Source organism: Dermacentor silvarum, chromosome 3, assembly GCF_013339745.2.
Source record: "Dermacentor silvarum isolate Dsil-2018 chromosome 3, BIME_Dsil_1.4, whole genome shotgun sequence".
NCBI classification, from domain to species: Eukaryota; Metazoa; Arthropoda; class Arachnida; order Ixodida; family Ixodidae; genus Dermacentor; species Dermacentor silvarum.
The window spans coordinates 174,631,589-174,639,101 of NC_051156.1; the positions used below are offsets into that span (position 1 = coordinate 174,631,589).

The following is a 7,513-nucleotide window of genomic DNA, read 5'->3' on the forward strand; positions in this document are numbered from 1 at the left end:
GTGATTTTAGTATCGTTAATCTTGACGTAACTGACGAGCATGTGATGTTATTGATGTCATGACCTATCAGTCAGGTTAGTCATGCATTCGCACCCTTCCATACCAATTTTGGTATATACGAAGTGAACGAGACGCAAGTTTTCGACAGGTTTATTTCCCCCGGAGAGTTTCTGTGATCGGACCACGAGTGTTTCCGCCTAGCATACACAGCTTCGTAGTATAAAAGAGTCACGAGCATCGATGCAGAAAACTGCGGACTATGGCTGCCGCCTTTTCTGAGCGCACCTCGCAAATCTGCCACCAGATAGCGCGTCCGTCGACGCGCATTTTGCCTGTTCCTCTCCATAATCAGTGAAGAGCTCGCTCTACCTCTCATAATAAAGATTGAATCCTGCATGAATCATGCATGGCTTAATAAACGCACAATCGGCAACTGAAGAACACGAAACAACAGATTTACAGTTTCGGCGCCCAGTACGGGTGCCTTGTTCACAATGAATGAATGCATGATTGTCTTTATTATATATGCGTCGGAAGACGTAATGCGCTTGCGTACAACTCTGGGAGGGGGCAGGGAGGGCTCAATCTGATGTCTTGTGTTCTTCAGTTGGCGAGTGTACGTTTATTCAGCCATGTTCTTTCCTCGCCAGACTAGTTTTCGTCAAATCCTAGACTTCATGAATCATGCATGAATCATGCAGAGCGGTTGACTGATCGATTCCGCACCTTTCATGAAGGACATTGCGAGTCTGTTTCAAGCGCGTGCGTTTTTGCTCGCGCACACTTTGTGTCAAGCTTTCGTGCTCGTGCATACTTTCTTGCTCGTGCAGGAACCGGCGGATGAACAAGGCCTGCAATGTAAGCGCCGGAGTGTGTGCGGCCCCCGTCATCCTGGCCCTCATCGTGCTGTTCGCCATCGAGTACCAGAAGTACTCGCTGGAAAGGGCACGTCAACAACGAGGTAGGAGCTCGCTACTTCCATTGCAAATATTCGAGATGCACGAATGAGTTTTAAGAGTATCTTATTTGAAAGGGGATAGTGAATGGCGTCACAGCGGTCGTTATTTCTTGCGTTCTTATGGTCTTCTTGTTTCTTTTTGGCCCATACTAGTCGTGGTTCCTGTTAACAAATCGTTTATTCTTGAAGTAATTTTCTTTACTGAAGCCATGTCTTACTACCCTTCCATTGTAGATTAATGTCTTCCTAGTTACACTACTTAAGACCTTGGGCATGATAACGAGGTACTCATTTACCTCTGGACAGATACACAGACAGGCTGACGAAACATGCCCGGTGGATGCTGTGCTACTTCCACACCCTAAGAACGCACCATCTCAGTGGGAGCAAAATTGTACTGGTTAGCACGCGTTGGCTTGGGCGTCGAACACGGTAAATTAAAGGGGTTTTGAACTTTCGAGAGTCTAGACGTTTCCAAACGTCGTCAGTAAGGTGCAGTAGGCGGGATAATTTCTATGTGCATTTCAAGGACCTGTGCTACGTAGAGCTCGCAAGGACTAATTATGGCGCTCGTCAATATAGTAAAACTGCCTCACTGCTGACACGATAATTTCAAAGTGTAAGCTTTCTATTTTTCTTGGTATCTGTACTAGGAGTTTCCCGCAGCCGAAATTTTCTATTCGTATATACGAGTATTCGAGAAAAACTTGCTTCGACAGGCGAATAGAACAGAAAACAATTTTGTGTCTTTAGATGTAGAAAAATACTCATAAGAGAAAATGAGCGAGAATTTGGGGAACCGAGGCAATAGACAATGGAGCCACGAAAAGCATAAGTGAAGGTACCCTATTTGCACGTAAATTTGCACGGTAGAAGAAAATATATTGGCTACGTCCATGTGCTACATGTACTACGTTCATATACAGGGTGTTTCAGCGAACACTTTCAAAATTTTTTAAAGCTTGCCTGTGGCATATAGCACAATTCTGGTTAATGAGGTGGTCTACTCGAAGAGGCGGACATTACTTGCAGAAGAAATTGATATGCATAATCGACTAAAAAACAAAAATTCACTAATTAAGTTTTGAACCAACTACCTGATGGTCCATATTGCAATTTACAAATTCTAGCCATGGAGTTCGCAAGGCGGATCTACTTGGAACAAATTCTCATGATGACACCACTTTCGAGATATTAATTCCCGAACTTTGCGGAGAAATGCATTGGCGTTACGGTTACTTTTGTGCTTCAATGCATAAAACGACGTTTTGTCAAGCAAGTTTTGTTAAGCAACAAACCCGGTGTCTATAGCGCCCGAGCCCAAGTGCATCTCTTCATCTTCATTACACTCGGCCACGCTGCTGAAAATAGCCCTGGCGGTTGTGAAGGCGCGCTGATGCTGGAAAGCCATTGCATAGTCGTCGTCGGAAGTAGTCGTCATTAAAAACCGTCCAGCGCGCAACCAGCTCCTCGGGGGGTCGGCACTGACTGTGGCGCTCTGGTCGCACGTGTGTGCGTGTGTGTGTGTGTGTTTGCGTGTGTGCGTGTGTGCGTGTGCGTGTGTGTGTGTGTGTGCGTGCGTGTGTGTGCGTGCGTGCGTGCGTGTGTGTGTGTGGTGTGTGTGCGTGCGTGTGTGTGTGGTGTGTGTGTGTGTGTGTGTGTGTGTGTGTGTGTGTGTGTGTGTGTGTGCGCGTGCGTGCGCGTGCGCGTGCGCGTGTGTGTATGTGTGTGTGCGCGTGTGCGTGTGCGTGCGTGCGTGCGTACCATTTTGGTGAGTTTAATAAGCTAGGAAAGGCGTCTGACATAAATACTTATCTGCGGACACAGCTGCTAGAACAGCGTAAAATTTTACGTTTTTCTCAGGCGACCAGCAGCAACAATTATCCATTTTTGCTACGTGCACACTACAATGTTCTAGCGCGAATGTTTGAGCTTTGTCACTATAGAGGTGAGTTGATAAGATTTCCTTCGAGAATGTTCCATGAAATAGCAGCTTCTGCCTTGTTCGCAAGTTATATGTATTGGCTTAATTAACAATTATTTTGGTCAATTTTGTGGCTTAAGCAGCAAAAAGCAATTTGAACATGCCGTTGAAAAATGAAAATGGAATCAAAGTATAACCGCAACAGAATGCAGCACAAAATAATGAAGCATAGGAAGAACAAAGGAACGAAAAATAACTGCAACAAAATACCGCACAGAAAAAACAAATGAGTGAATAGATAACTGCAACAGAATGTAGCACAAGAAGACTAGTATTGTATACCTTGCACTACAGCAAACTTAAAAAAAAAGTATATCCTTCGATAGCCGTTCTCTGTTTAAAAAAAAAAAAAAAACCGGAGAGAACGAAAGTGGCCTTCCGATTACGAACATGGAGAAAATATTCGTCTCTGCGCAGCGGCGGTGCAACAAATAGATACATTCAAAAGAAAAAAAAGTGCAGGTCTCACCGAGATTTGAACTCGGATCGCTGGATTCAGAGTCCAGAGTGCTAACCGTTACACCATGAGACCATCAAACATTTTCCGACGCCGGGAATCGAACCCGGGCCTTCTGGGTGAAAGCCAGATATCCTAGCCACTAGACCACGCCGGAGATAGCGGCCAGCGAACGAAATTTCCAACCGGTTGCTGTCTGCGGCAACCACGTGGCGTCCTCAATGCGGTCACTGCTGACGCAGTAATCGCAGCGGCCGCTTGCGCCCGATTACATTGTTCGTCGTATCGCTGAGCAGAATGGGGCTTCGTTCGCTGTACTTGCCGAGGCTTGTTCTAATACATCATTTTTAAAATCATTAAATGAGCATGGCAGACATTCTCGATGTTCAGGTACGTTTACGACAGGTAAGTTGGCGCGGAAGCATATCCACGTCAACATTGCTTGACAATAAATAATAAAGAAAGAAGGTCGAAGAATTAAGCTTCTAAGTAAACAAAAACTTGCTTTCTGTGAAAAAATCGTAGTTCGGGTGCATACCAAAACGTCCCTGCTGAATAATTTTTTTCAGCCTTGTGAATTTCTCCTGAAAAGCACGCATAATATATACTCGTGGGCTTTCGCCCGCGCATCTACCTGGCGTTCTCAAGTCACTAAATGAGCGACATGAATTTATACCTTGGCGGTGCCTAAAGCTGTGCCTAAAGGTGCTAGTCATCTCTGTGGCGACGCGTGAGACGTCCCGTCAACCGTGGGCGTCATGAGGTTGGAACTATTGGCGCGTTTCAAGAACCACGTTGAACCTGAAGGACTTGCACTGTTCCAGAGAGGCCGAATGTATTTGGGGCTTAAGAACATCACTAGGAATAGTGTAGGTCCATGTATGTTCTTCGTTTGTTTGTGTTCTCTCACAATATAAAATAATAAATGAGATAGGTTTGAAATTAGCGGACGCGAACGGCCTTGGCGAATATCCATCAGGAAATAGCGTTAGCAGCACTTGGCGTGTGCCGAACTCGAATTTTCTTTGGTGTCTTCATGCGTATTGCCACCATCGTGCGACATACCTTTTTTCATACTATTCCTTCCTATTTCTTTTTCTCTGGACCAGTAGCGTCAGCTAAATTAGCTGCGCGAGCTCTTTCAATATCATTTCCAAGTATAGCATACGCAATAATGGAGTCTCTCAATCCTGTAATCCAAGATGACCTAAGCAAACGAAAGAAGCTATTGCTAACTGCAACGAAATTTGACTTTGGCTCAATTTGGCGTAAATGAGTAGGCTATATAACACTGAAGCATCTCGTCAAAGCCACAGTTCTGATAATTGTAGTTTTCTTGTTGCGGCGTTTAAACAGCACTTAACAGACGACGCGTGCACCTGGTGTGTTGTGTCGTTATGACGTACGTAAGTCACACCATGCCGCCTCCGAGATTTTTCAGCGCACCCCTGGTGCCACCATATCTCTGAGGTCATATTGAGGAGTACAGAGAAGGCACTCATTCTAGGTTATATGACACTTCTGGCGAGCGGTAATGGTCGCATTTTTTTGTTTTGTTTTGTTTCGGTATAAAAGTGTGGCTCATAGCGCACACCGGGACAAGGACAGGAAACGATGAAGACAAGTGCTGATGTCACAGTAACATGGAAGACCAACTAGCCCGGTCTCAAACCTTGTCGGCGTGCAAAACGGTTATTTTTGCACGCTTTCTGCGACCCTGTCGTTCGAATGTCACACGCGAAATTTTGCTCGGCGGCTCTTATATCTACACAATCCTAAACTATGCTTCTTACCACCTTACACTATGCTCCGATGAGGAGCCCGTAAGGTACTGTGAATAAATAAATAAATAGTCCTAATTTTTGTTCATTTATCCTTTAAGGACCATCAACTTGGTTGATGGTCCTTCGTTCTGCGCTTGCGCACTGCGTCAGGCGCTGTTTCTTGCGTACATGTTAAGGCACTTGCGCCTAAAGTCCCTATATAAGAAAAGTACCGCCATCATTTGATAAACGCCGCTTCTCTCTCTCCCGTATCTCCGATTGGACGATGATAGCGCGCGCTTTTCACTACTTCATATTTTCTTTTTTTCCCCCTCAGAGCCATGTTGAAAGTCCTCTGCGCAGCCGCAGTCGCCGGCGGCGGCGGCGGCGCGCGCCCGGCCTGAAAGCTTCAACGTGGACTTTCTAGGTGCGCCACCGTCGACTTGGCTTTCGCAAGCAAAAAGTAAAGAAAAAAGCAAGCGCTTTAGAGAGGAGGCGGCGGAGGAAAGAGTAGATGGCGGTACTTTTCTTATATAGGGACTTTACTTGCGCCCACTCACCTTAAAGCTAGCTCCCACTTAGGGGCCCTGGAATGTTTGTAAATGTTGGAGTAAACTAGTATTCCAATATAATTAATCGCTCCTATGGATGCCCTCTCACATTATTTATCGCACTAATTAATTGTAAGCTTTATCCCTCTAACCCACCTAACTGAAAGATATGAGCAGCTAAGGTGTCAGATATCTGATATCGTTTGGCGATGGATTGTCTCCACTTGGACCGGTTTGAAACGCGGCGCCAGATAGCGCCCTGTGCGCTAGCTTTTTGTTTGCGTTGGTACATGTTAAACCAAAAGCCTGCAAAAGACTCGCACCGCGACGTCTCGCAATGTACTTGTAATTAGCGCACACAAAGTGTCGAATGTTCTCTTCACACTTGAGAGTTTCAGGTTTTCCGTAAACGTGTAACTATCTACAGAACCAGGTTACCGAAGCACCCACGCTGCGTTGGTGGCGCCATTTTGTGCTGCACACTTTAACCACTCAGAGAGCACAGTGCTATTACATCAGTCACCGACAATATTCCGCCTAACTTATATTGTAAAGCACAGAAAGAAAACAAAGTTAGACGAGGAAAGCTTCCCGTTAAAAGCGTTCATACGCGTTGTAGCTGGATAAAGCGTCACAAGGTTTTACTACTGCCGCCCATGGCTCTGGTGATCCAGTATTCCGTAAACGGCGATACCTTTAGGGACAAGCTATAACTCTCCACTGTCTATTAGAGAGGTGCAGAGGTCAACACTTGTCTAGAACACACTCACGAGGGTCAAAGCAGCCACGAAAGCTTAAGCTGACCACCAGGTCGAGAGAAATCAATGGAAAGTGTGAATGTGAATTCACGTTGAGTAGCACTGACAATTGGGCGAGTTGGTACGGATGCATGGTTTTAGAAGGGCGCAACAAGGAAGACGACAGACGAAAGAACACACGTACACGGCGCTTGTGTACGTGTGTTCTTTCGTCTGTCGTCTTCCTTGTTGCGCCCTTCTAAAACCATGAATGTGAATTCAGTCACGCAAGCTCACATACAGCCGCTTTTGTGCCACATGTCGTCATCAGATTCGCCAGCGAAGTCCTGCGAACGTGGTTCGCGCTTTCTAGAGATGCGTGTTGACCTCTGTAAATGCGAAAGTGTAATGCAAGCCTCTCGCATCCCCTAATATAAAACTGCCTATTGTCTTTCACCTGAGCTCGCGCTCTCCTTCCTTGCACGCAAAGCCCGGGCAAAATTGCAGTCGGCCAACTCCACGAAAGGTAACAGAAGCGCGGGCCGCCCCAGCCATGAAGCGGGCAAGGCAAGTTCGGGGGCCGGGTTGCTGCCCATACGGGACGAAGTGGTGTTCCCAGCAGAGGCCGTGCTGGCCGGCCTCCTGTTCAACCGGCGCCGCTTCTTCTTTGGCCGCTCGGTGGACTCCCACCAGGGTCCCTGCGTTGTGGCCGCCCCGCAACCACGCTGCCTCATGGTATGGCAAGGGATACCTCCACGATTCGAGGACGACTTCGAGTACCTGGTACGCAAGCGCGAGAAGCGCAATATCGCGGCGCAAGCCGACGTGTCACCACCCGCTCCGATCAGGGTGGAGACAACCGCGTCGTCTGCTACGGCGTCCGCCATTCCGACGCCCGCTCCGAGGGCACACGCTCGTGCCTCTGCTCCCGCGTTACTTCTCTTCTGTCGCCGTAATGGGGAGGCCGCGTTTACGGGGTATGAGCTATTGCTTAAGGGGGCATGAGTCATTCATTGCCTTACGTAATGGACAGATTTCATTTTGAATAAATTTAATTTCGAAG

General features: G+C 46.9%; 2 non-coding genes across 2 annotated transcripts; both read right to left on the reverse strand.

Annotated features, from left to right (window-relative positions):
* Window positions 1-3,402: 3,402 nt before the first annotated feature.
* On the reverse strand, window positions 3,403-3,474 carry Trnaq-cug (transfer RNA glutamine (anticodon CUG)). The gene has a single exon. It is a non-coding gene; the product is annotated as a tRNA-Gln (tRNA).
* Window positions 3,475-3,484: 10 nt separating this feature from the next.
* Trnae-uuc (transfer RNA glutamic acid (anticodon UUC)) lies at window positions 3,485-3,556 on the reverse strand. The gene has a single exon. It is a non-coding gene; the product is annotated as a tRNA-Glu (tRNA).
* Window positions 3,557-7,513: the final 3,957 nt, after the last annotated feature.